Source organism: Podarcis muralis, chromosome 18 (genome assembly GCF_964188315.1).
Source record: "Podarcis muralis chromosome 18, rPodMur119.hap1.1, whole genome shotgun sequence".
NCBI lineage: Eukaryota > Metazoa > Chordata > Lepidosauria > Squamata > Lacertidae > Podarcis > Podarcis muralis.
In genome coordinates this window covers 2,638,782-2,650,800 of record NC_135672.1, presented here as the reverse complement: position 1 = coordinate 2,650,800, position 12,019 = coordinate 2,638,782, and positions in this window count along the sequence as shown.

The window sequence follows — 12,019 nt, the reverse complement described above, 5'->3', positions numbered from 1 at the left end:
ATGATTTTATATAATGATTTGGTATTATATGAGTTTTTAATGTTTGGTATTATATGACCCTGATGTTGGGAAAGATGGAGGGCACAAGGAGAAGGGGACGACAGAGGACGAGATGGTTGGAGAGTGTTCTCGAACCTACAAACATGAGTCTGACCAAACTGCGGGAGGCAGTGGAAGACAGAAGTGCCTGGCGTGCTCTGGTCCAGGGGGTCACGAGGAGTCGGACACGACTAAATGACTAGACAACAACAACATTATATGATGTTTTTATATGATGATGATGATGATGCAAGATGGTTATGATCTACCCTCCAGTTCTTGAAAGCCACAGGAAGGGAGAGGTACTTTGAGAATAAAATGCTGGCCTAGATGGGCCCCATTTGGGGTTCTGCTTCCCCCCCAACCCCAACCCCTCCCACCCGTCTTCTTTGATTCCCAAATGCTGCCTGGCTGGTTTGCAGTCTTGGAGTGCGCTCCTGGGATTTCTCCAGGGATGTTCAACAGTGGCCTGCGTTCCCAGCACACTGCTAAGTCATCCCTGTAAATCTTTACAAGACGGGATCCTTGTTTCTGCGTTATTGTCCATATCAAGCGATCTCTGCACCAGAGGCAGAGATGACAGATTTATATCCCAAGAGAGGGGAGGGAGGGGCACAGAACTCGGAAGATTTTTCCCCCATCATAAAATATGAGAGGGAGCCACTGGAGTCTATTGAGGAGTTGGAGGAGGACGGCGGCAGCTTGGACTCAGGAAATGGATAACGGCCCAGTGATGGGATTTTATATCCCAAATTGCACTGTAACTCAAAATACTGATAAATGCTCCTTACAGAGAAGCATGAATGCTTTGATGGACAATCTGCGGGGGAGCTTTCTCCCTCCCATGCTGTGGGCAGTAAATGCCTCTGCATACCAGCTGCAGGGAACCGCAAAGTGGAATCAAAGAACTTTTGAGTTGGGAGGGACCCCCGAGGGTCATCTAGTCCAACCCTCTGCAATGCAGGGATCCCAGTGAAAGAATCCCAGGCAGACAGTCATCCAATCTCCCTGTGGGGGGGACAAACCTCTTTTCCCAGGAGCAAAAGGAGTTTTAACTCACATCTCTTGCACAAATGACTCTTTATCCCCTTATCTTCCCCCAAGAGGAAGCTGAGATGGGTGGGGAAGGTTTTCACCTCAAAGGCCGCACAGAGTCTTCTGGGGGCCGCATGCCTGAGGCAAAGTGGATGGAGCAACAAATGTAAAATTTACCTTTCTACAATAGGTTAGTCTCCACACAGACACCCCTCTCTATCCTCCATCTAAGCATCTTCAGAGTTCAAGAAGCTAGGCAGGACCAGTGAGGGGAGAATTGAGAGGGCCACTTCATGAGGCTTAGAGGGCCACATCGGGCCTCCAGGCTTAATGCTCCACATTCCTGACTTAGAGATACAGCCATCCACAGTTGAGGTGGCCAGACTGAAAGCTTGGATGATGCCTTCCTAGAGATGATTGCCAAATATTCAAAAAGGAGACATATACTGTGGTACCTCGGGTTACAGACACTTCAGGTTACAGACTCCGCTAACCCAGAAATATTACCCTGGGTTAAGAACTTTGCTTCAGGATGAGAACAGAAATTGCACGACGGTGGTGCGGTGGCAGCGGGAGGCCCCATTAGCTAAGGTGGTACCTCAGGTTAAGAACAGTTTCAGGTTAAGAACGGACCTCCAGAACGAATTAAGTTCGTAACCCGAGGTACCACTGTAATAGTTATGGGAGACTTCAATTTCCCCGATAACTGTTGGGACTCAAACTCTGCCAAGAATGTAAGGTCCAGCAAATTCCTCCATTGCCTCGTGGACAATTTCATTTCCCAGAAGGTGGAAGAACCAACAAAGGGGTGCTCTATCTTGGATCTGGTCCTCACCAACAGGGAGGAAGTGATTGAAGAAATGGAAGTGCTCAGAAACTTGGGAGGAAGTGATCCTGTTCTCCTGGGTTTCAGGATACAGAGGCAAGGGAAAGTGAGTGTAGTTGTATAAGGGCAATTTCAAAAAGCTGAAGGAGCTACTGGGTGTGATCCCAGGATCAGAAATACTCAATGAAAAGGGAGTCCAAGAAGGATGGGAGTTTCTAAAAGGAGAAATTTTGAAGGCCCAAATGCAGACAACACCAACAAGGAAGAAAAGTGGGAGGCATCTAAGGAAACCAGTGTGGCTGCATAAGGAGCTTACAGATGAGCTAAGAAGGGCATGTATAAGAAATGGAAGAAAAGGGAAATCACAAGGAAGGAGTATAGATGAGTAGCCAACAGCTGGAGGGTGAAGGTCAGGCTGACCAAAGCTCAGAATTAGATCAGGCTTGCAAGAAAGGCTAAAAAATAATAATAAAATGTTTATTGGACTATGTCCGAAACTGTCACGGTCTGGTCTATGGGCAATCGAAGTCCCAGCTGAGGACGTTGGGACCGGGGGCAAGATGGCAGGGTGGAAGCAGGGACGAGAGTCCAGAAGCCAAGGGTCCGAGGGTCAGGAAGCAGGGAGTCACAAAGTCAAGGGTCCGAGGGTCAGGAAGCAGGGAGTCATGAAATCAAGGGTCTGAGGGTCGAGAAGCAAGAAGCCAAACGCAGCAATGTAGGAAACGAGTTGCTGTGGCAAAGAGCCGAAGGGAAATGCTGACCTTATATCCCTTCCTGCCTCTTGCCACTAGGTGCTGTGAGTTACCAAGCGGCCTCACCTGTGTGCCTGCACCTTTCCTCTCCAGAACAAACTTAGGAAGGCCCCAGTCCTGCGAAGCCCTACTGGTCACAGGGCCTAGCTCCTGCACGCACTCCTGACAGAAACAAGAGGAGGAACAAGCAATTGATAGGTCCTCTGTGTGGAGAACTGCTCAACACCTCCGTTGCCTCTGTCTTCACCCAAAAGAGAAGCGATGTTCAACCTGCTGATAAGAGGAGTTGACTGGGATGTGGACAGACAGTGCAGAGCTCTCTCAGCCTGTTTCGAGCCACCGCCACCTGACCGTTGACCAGGATACCCATGGAAGTGTTTGATCCCTGTTAAAAAATTTAGCTCCTTCCTCCCCAGAAAGCTTCCAGGTTTCACCTCAACATCCGCTGCGGCAACACCTGCCCTCCCAGGTGCCCTGAGCGAAGGACGTGCAGACTCCTAATTGGGCCTCCGTCTCCCTGAGCCCCTCGCCTTTCCTCTCCAAGAGTTAATTCCTGAGTCTGGAGCTGCCACGACGGCAAGGCAGAGGCACGTCCTGGCTGAAGGCGCAGCTGCAGAATTTGTCAGGCGAGCGGCCGGTCGCTTGGGGGGAAGAACTTGGCTCTTCTCAAACTCTCCGCTGCTTCCCAACAGTTTCTCTGGATTGCTCCCTTTTGGGGGGCTGAGGACCTTTGGGGCATCCATGGGAAGTCTTTGGCTCAGACTGCAGGGCAGGGCTTTCTGTCAGCCAGAACTCAGTTCCAGAACCTCTAGGACAGTGGTCAGCAAACTTTTTCAGCCATGGGCTGGTCTACTGTCCCTCAGACCTTGTAAGGGGCCAGACTATATTTTGAAAAAATAATGAATGAATTCCTATGCCCCACAAATAACCCAGAGATGCATTTTAAATAAAAGGACACATTCTACTCATGTAAAAACACGCTGATTCCTGGACCATTCCCAGGCCAGATTTAGAAGGTGATTGGGCCGGATCTGGCCCCCGGGCCTTAGTTTGCCTACCCATGCTCTAGGAGCATGTCCTCCAACACAGGGGTGCCCAATTTAATAATAATAATAATTTACACTCTGCCCAGACACTCTGGGCAGTTTCCAACATACTATATATAAAAACATTAAACATTAAAAAAAACTTCCCTATCCAGGGCTGCCTTCAGGTGTTTTCTAAAGCTTATCTAGTTACTTGCCTTCTTGGCTCAGGGGTCACATAACTCCATACCCTCCAACTTTTCTCCAGTGAAAAAAGGGACGTCCTAAGGAAGAACGTGACATTCCAGGATGAAATCAGAAACCAGGACGGCTTCTGTAAATCTGGCACTGTCCCTAGAAAAAAGGGACGCTTGGAGGATCTAGCTTTTGAGCCTCATGCCAAGGAAAAGCGGGACATTCCAGGTTCAAATCTTTCTGTAAATCCAGAACTGTCCCAGGAAAATAGGGACACTGGAGCTTAAATACTCCTGGTTGCAGATGGGGCTCCCAAGTGTTTGGGGCTGCAGAGGCGCTTGCAGAGATGGCAGGTCCTTTTGGGAGGAAGGCGGAGATGAGAGGCAGAATAAATTTGGTTTTATTTTTAATAAATATTATTTTTTTTAAAAAAAGAAACACAAACCTACAGCAGACCCTCCAAGTGTCCCTATTTTCCAGAGACAGTCCCAAATTCACAGAAGCCATCCCAGTTTCTAATTTGATCCTGGAACGTCCCGCTTTTCCTTAGGACGTCCCTAATTCATTCTGGAGGTCCGTACTTAACCTGAAACTGTTCTTAACCTGAAGCACCACTTTAGCTAATGGGGCCTCCTGCTGCCGCCGCACCGCTAAAGCACGACTTCTGTTCTTATCCTGAAGCAAAGTTCTTAACCTGAAGCACTATTTCTGGGTTAGCGGAGTCTGTAACCTGAAGCGCCTGTAACCTGAATTGTATGTAACCTGAGGTACCACTGTATTCTGTTCTTTGGGATGTGAAGTTCCCTGGCTGCCAAGCCTCCTCTCTCTAAAAACAACCAAAAACCAAGACTGTTTGGCTGGCAAACTTATTTACCACCCAGATGCTGATTAATTAAATTATCCTTCTCTGAAGAGTGCAAAAAGCCCCACCTGGAATTAAGCCTCAAACCCTCTGCCTCTCGAGAAGACCTGGTGATGCATCTGCCAAAAGAAGGCATGAGTTGCTATGGTGATGTTGCGGGGGGGGCAGGGGGGAGAGAAAATCGATTCATTTTTCTTCTCTCTCTCTCTTTCTCTCTCTCCAGTCCACCCACAAACCCCCAAGCTGCCCTCTCAGGGCAGGAGTCGGATCCATTGCTCTCCAAGTTGCTTCTTCCTGCCCCAGAAACATGGACAGCCCTTCGCCCCCCCCCCCCACCGCACCCCAAGATGGCAGAACAAAAGCACAGGGTTCCTGGCTGCAGCCCCCACCCACCCAGCCGCAGTCTCCTTTCCACGCAGCCTGGAACATATTGATTCCTGCAAATATATATATATAATGGCCTTTCTCCCCCCCCCCTTTTCTTTTTCCTTAGGGGGCAGCACGCATCATTTGGCTTACTTCAAAAATGTATTTTGTCTTTTTTAATCGATGTTATATACCGCTGTGTCATACATCCTGCTCGTTTGCAAGAATATAAAAATGTAAAACTGTAACGTAAAGATTAAAAGCAACGTGTTCTTAGCTGCCTGCATGGACAGAATAGAAAAGTTTTGAGCAGGTGGTGGCACAGAAGGTGCCTGCTGAATCTCCAGTGGCGGGGTGTTCCACAGCACTGGGGTGATGACAGCAAAGAAGCAATTTCTCCTAACTAGACAGCCCTGCTGGCTTCTTCTCCCCCAGGGAAGGGGGTGACTGGTGGAGGGTCCCAAAATCAGACACTATAAGTGAAATTTTCAGGGGAAAGCCTCGTAGACTCCGACTCTGGGCACATCTCCCCACTTGCTGGTTGTTCCCATGTACCCCCCCCCCAACTGTCCAAAGCAGGGCTTCCCAAAGTGGGGGGGGGTACTGCCCCCTGGGGTGATGGGATTACCTAGGGGGTGCTAGAGGCTGGCCCCTCCTAGTGCACTTAAGAATAACTTATTTACAATTGGCGAGGCAAAAGCGAAACACCTTCCTCGCTTCATATAGTTGGTTAGAGCATTGTGCTGACCATGCCAAGGTTGCAGGTTCAATCCCTGCATGGGGCAGCTGCCTATTTCTGCATTGCCGGGGGTGGGACTAGATGACCCTCAGGATCCCTTCCAATGCTACAGTTCTATGATTCTATGATGCCATGTTTAAGCGATATGGACTTCACACTGGTTTTGGACAATATATCAGTATAATGCCTGGCCCTACAAGTGACGAGAAAGTTCAGACAGTGACAGTGATTGCCACAATTACATACGCCCCAACGTTTCTCCGATGGAAATAGGGACATCCTTAGGAAAAGTGGGACGTTCTGGGATGAAATCAGAAACTGGGACGGTTTCTCTAAATCAGGGATGTCCCTGGAAAACAGGGACCCTTGGAGGGTCTGTAATTGGATGATGCAAGAGAAATGCTTTGAGCATTTGGATTATTATTCTCATGGAAGGGGGGCCTTGGGTGCGCTGCAATGGACTTGTGGCAAGGTTTATAGCAGGGGTCAGCAAACTTTTTCAGGGGTCCACTGGCCCTCAGACCTTGTGGGGGGCTGGACTATATTTTTTGGGGGGAATGAACGAATTCCTATGCCCCACAAATAACCCACAGGTGCGTTTTAAATAAAAGCACGCATTCTACTCATGTAAAAACACCAGGCAGGCCCCACAAGTAAACCAGAGATGCATTTTAAATAAAATAGGGACGCTTGGAGGGTCTGGCCATAGAGGCTTTAGTTGAAATTCCTGCATGGTACAGGGTTGGACCAGATGACTGGATCGCCGCACATGCGTGCACATTCTCTTGGCGCAGGGCACTCAGCACAGGACAGGCCTGCCTCTGTTCAGCCCTGCTCTGCCTCGGCCCGGAAACGAGCCATCCATCAATTGCCAAAGCTAATTAGCTCCAGGGAGGCACAAAATGCTCACTTCTTGCTGAGCAGCGCTCCCTGGAAAGGGTGCATTCAGAATGCATAAAGCAAGCTGATGTTGTCGCTGCCAGAGGAATAAATCGGCTCATCAGCTCAGTGTTGGCTGGGGTGCGTGTGAGTGCCTTTTTGGAGAGAGCCCCCCCCCCCTTGATGAGGAAATCAAGAAAACAACTGAGATTAGTGGAGGGATAACTACGAGGAAATGGTTCCTGGCTTCATTAAAAAAAAAAGCTTGCGAGGTGTGTGTCCCATACCCTCCAACATTTCTTCAATGAATATAAGGTAAAGGGACCCCGACCATTAGGTACAGTCATGAAAGACTCTGGGGTTGCATGCTCATCTCGCTTTATTGGCCGAGGGAGCCGGCGTACAGCTTCCGGGTCATGTGGCCAGCATGTCTAAGCCGCTTCTGGCGAACCAGAGCAGCGCACGGAAATGCCGTTTACCTTCCCGCCGGAGCGGTACCTATTTATCTACTTGCACTTTGACGTGCTTTCAAACTGCTAGGTTGGCAGGAGCAGGGACCGAGCAACGGGAGCTCACCCCGTCGCGTGGATTCGAACTGCCGACCTTTTGATCGGCAAGTCCTAGGCTCTGTGGTTTAACCCACAGCGCCACCCATGTCCCTGTGTGTCCCATACCCTCCAACATTTCTTCAATGAATATAAAGGTAAAGGTACCCCTGCCGTACGGGCCAGTCTTGACAGACTCTGGGGTTGTGCGCCCATCTCACTCAAGAGGCTGGAGACTCTTCCGGGTCACGTGGCCAGCGTGACAAAGCTGCATCTGGCGAGCCAGCCCAGCACACGGAAACGCCGTTTACCTTCCCGCCAGTAAGCGGCCCCTATTTATCTACTTGCACCCGGGAGTGCTTTCGAACTCCTAGGTTGGCAGGCGCTGGGACCGAACAACGGGAGCGCACCCCGCCGCGGGGATTCGAACTGCCGACCTTTCGATCGGCAAGCCCTAGGCGCTGAGGCTTTTACCCACAGTGCCACCTGCGTGTCCCTGTGTGTCCCATACCCTCCAACATTTCTTCAGTGAATATAGGGACATCCTATTCCATCATCATCATCATCATCATCATCATCATCATCATCATCATCACCATACCCTGCCCATCTGACTGGGTTGCCCCAGCCACTCTGGGCAGCTTTCAACAGAACAAAACATTAAGCATTAAAAAATGTCCCTCTGCAGGGTTGCCTTAAGGTGGCTCTGGGGTCACATGACTCCATGCACTCCAATATTTCTCTGATGAAAATAGGGATGTCCTAAGGAGAAGCAGGACATTCAGGGATCAAATCAGAAACCGTGACAGCTTCTGTAAATCCAGGACTATCCCTGGAAAATCTCTTGGAGGGTCCGGTGTCCCCCCTGCCCAGCACCCCCGAAAGCTGCTGCCAACCAGTTCTAACAATACTGAGCGAGGCTCTTATTAATTCTTATTCTGTTGCTGGCATCCATTTGGAGAGACAATAGAGTGCGCTTCAGGGGGGAAGCCAAACTGATTTCAGTGGGTCTTCTCTCTAAGCATTGCTGAGTCTGGATCCAGCTGAGCTCTCCTGGCCCGTTCAAAACTGCCAGCCCCCTCCCCAAAGAAAGAGGGAATCTTAACGAAAACAATAAGGATCCGTGCATTATTTTGGAAAATCTTATTTGAACGCATTACCCAATCAAGGGAATTATGTAAATTGTTTACAACAGTTGTCTCTTTTTTCAGCAAACGTGCTTTCACGGGGGAAGGCTCTGATTAAAATCCAATTAGAAGTCCCCCTTTTAAACCTGCAATTTAATTCATTAAGCGGCTAATAAGGACTGCTTATAATTCTCTCGGTCTTGCTCCTTGCCAAAGCCCCCACTCCGGCTTCGCACTGTTCTCTGGATGCAGTCAGCTCAGCCTTCCCCAACTGGCCACTCTCAAGATATTTCAGTCTACAGTTCCCATCAGACTCGGGTTCGAATCCCCCCACCTGGCCGTGAAACTCCTTGGGGGAACCTGGGGGTCAGTCGCTGCCTCTCAGCCTCATCCTGACTCACGGGGCTGTTGTGAGGATTAAATGAGAAGCACAGGAAGAAGAATGATGGGTGCCCCCCATGAACTCCGTGGAGAAAAAGCTGGAGTGGAAATGCAATCATAAACATATCTACTATATATTTAGGAAATGACTTGTCAGCTAGGGATGGGAAATATATATTGTCCAAAGCCAGTTTGATGTCCATATCATGATATTGGTTTCATAATTTTTGACCTGGCAATATATCACGAATCGTGATGTGTCTGTGTTTGTGCTATGCAAAATTCACAATGTGGGGGAAACCGTGAAGACAGCCAGCTCCATCCTTATTTCAGACATCGTGATATATTGGTATATCCCATATGTCCTTTTCCCCCCAGGATGTTTCCTCTTTTTCATGGGAAGAGTCGTCATAGCGATCCACAGTTAAAAGTAAAGGTAAAGGTACCCCCTGATCACTAGGTCCAGTCGCGGGCGACTCTGGGGTTGCGGTGCTCATCTCGCTTTATTGGCCGAGGGAGCCGGCGTACAGCTTCCGGGTCATGTGGCCAGCAGGACTAAGCCGCTTCTGGCGAACCAGAGCAGCGCACGGAAACGGCGTTTACCTTCCCGCCAGAGCGGTACCTATTTATCTACTTGCACTTTGACGTGCTTTCAAACTGCTAGGTTGGCAGGAGCAGAGACTGAGCAACGGGAGCTCACCCCGTCGTGGGGATTCAAACCGCCAACCTTCTGATCAGCAAGTCCTAGGCTCTGTGGTTTAACCCACAGCGCCACCCGCATCCCTACAGTTAAAAGTAGAGGTAAGCTATTGTGTCCCTGTTTTTGCTCTTCAAAACATGGCAACTCTACTCGGGGTGTATACCTGGTGATATAGCGCAACATTGAAAACCCACCCTGGTCAGTTGTCACACACAAAGGTCTCCAAGAGACTCACGACATGGTTTAGGAGCGTAAGCATGAATGTAAAAATGCTTTGTTTATTGCTTTTCCACCCCTCATTGTCCGCAAAGGAGCTCAAGCTGAGGCTCACAGTTCTCCCCACCTCATTGCTGAACCCCACAACAACCCTGTGAGTGGGGATTTGAACCCTGGTCTCCCAGGCCCTGCTCTAACCACTAGACCACACTGGCTCTAAAAATGCACCTCTAAAAATGCTCAGAGGCACCTGATCTGGAGGCTGGCGGAGGCCTCCCTCCCCGTAGACTTTCTCCTGCGAGGAAGAAAGAGGAGGCAGGAGACATCCCAGACCATCCATGGAGGAAGAGTCATGAAAGGTCAGGGGGCTCCTCAGCAACTGCCCTGCTTGCAGAAGGCTGAAGCAGCATCAGTGCTGCGGTGCGCAATGGCGGTGGTGGCAGCATAGCCCCTCCCCCAGTGTGCCCCCCCCAATGCTGCAGTGAAGGCCAAGCAGCTCTCAGACAGCTGTCGCCACACTGTAGTCCACAGCGCCACCTGCCTGTGGGCCAAATGAACTGCAGCAAGACAACACTCTTACATTCTTATTATATAGTACAATCTTGGGTTGTGTCCTGGACTACCTGGCAGCAATTCAGTATGCCTAGTGCAAAGTTCAAAGTCCAAGGGTCAATCCACACCACCAAAGTCCAAAGGTCAAGAAACGCAGTCCAGGGTCAATCCAAGTAGCCAAGTCTGAAGTCCAGCAGTCAAGATATTATCTAGTCAAACCCAACACACAGTCCCGCAGAGGTCCAGGAGCATCCAAGCCAAGGTCCACCAACATGGGCAGTTGACCAGACCCAGCACCTCCGCTCTGCTGCCCTTTTGCACTTTGCATGCCAGTTGCAGCGCCTGAGCTTGATGAGGCATTCCTGCATTGCAGGGGGTTGGACTAGATGACCCTTGGGGTCCCTTCCAACTCTACAAGTCTTTGATTCTATGACCATCCTCTGCTCCAAGCCTGCTCCAGCTGAGGACCCACACCCCTCCTGCCAGAACTAGCGAGCCCCACCTGGCCAGGTAGGGAGCTGGGCTGTGGGCCTTGCCTGCCTCTGCCTCCTACACTGCAGTGGTTCTCAACCTCAGGTCCCCAGATGTTGTTGGACTACAACTCCCATCATCCCTGAGCTCTGGCCTTGCTAGCTAGGGATGATGGGAGTTGTAGTTCAACAACATTGGGGACCCACAGGTTGAGAAAGGCTGTCCTAGAGCATCCCTCCTGCTGCTCCCTATGCCCCAGAGCCTGCCATGTTCGTGGGATGGGGCCCCTCTGACTGGTGATGGGTCCCATTGCTCTGGTACCTGTGCCCCGACCCCCATCCCCTCGCCATCCTCCGTCACCCTGGGAGTACCTCCTTCCCCATCCCCTGCTGCCCCAGTGCGTCCCAGTCCCCTCACTGGGATCCTCTCCCCCTCCCTGTCATCCTGCTGGTTCAGGACAGGTTGCATCCCATGTGAGTCCCGCAGACATTGGACCCACTGGCCTTAATGAAAGTCCTTCTTCGCGCAAGATGTAGTTAACCTACGGAACTCTCTCCCACAGGAAGCAGTTACAGTCACCAACCTAGGCAAACTTGTGGAGGAAAAAGATTATCAGTGGCCACTAGCCACCATGGCTACACCATGACTCCAACTTCAGAGGCAGCTCTTCAGAGGTTCCTATGGGTCCAGAAATTTTTCGGAATCCCCAGTTGAAATCCCTCTTTCCCTCCCTCCCTCCTATGGTTCTGCAAAACAAGATGGTTATTATTATTTTTCAGAGTTCTGACACTCCACCCACCACGTTTAAATAACATGAGATTTAAATGTTGGGGGGGGGGTTGTTCCGTCATTTCCCTCCCTTTCATTAATGTTTTGCCTGACCGTGGCAGAAACAGAACAGCAGCAGGCTCTGGAGATAAATGACAGCCTGACAAAACAATGGGAGAAAAAGGATGCAATGTTTTGTTTTCAAAGAAAAATGAAATTAAATAAACCGAGCGGGTGGAATCCCCCCTCCCTTTTGTTTGGATCAGTTGCATTCCATGGAGGCAGCTCAGAGAGACAGAAAATCTCCAGGTTCTTTTCCCAAACAGCCACAAACACACACCAAAGGTGGGATTTGCACAGAGAGCAGAGCCCCTCCAACATTTCTCCAAGGAAAATAGGGATGTCCTATTTCATTAAAAAAGGGACGCAGGTGGTGCTGTGGGTTAAACCACAGAGCCTAGGGCTTGCTGATCAGAAGGTAGGCAGTTTGAATCCCCACAACGGGGTGAGCTCCCACTGCTCGGTCCCTGCTCCTGCCAAC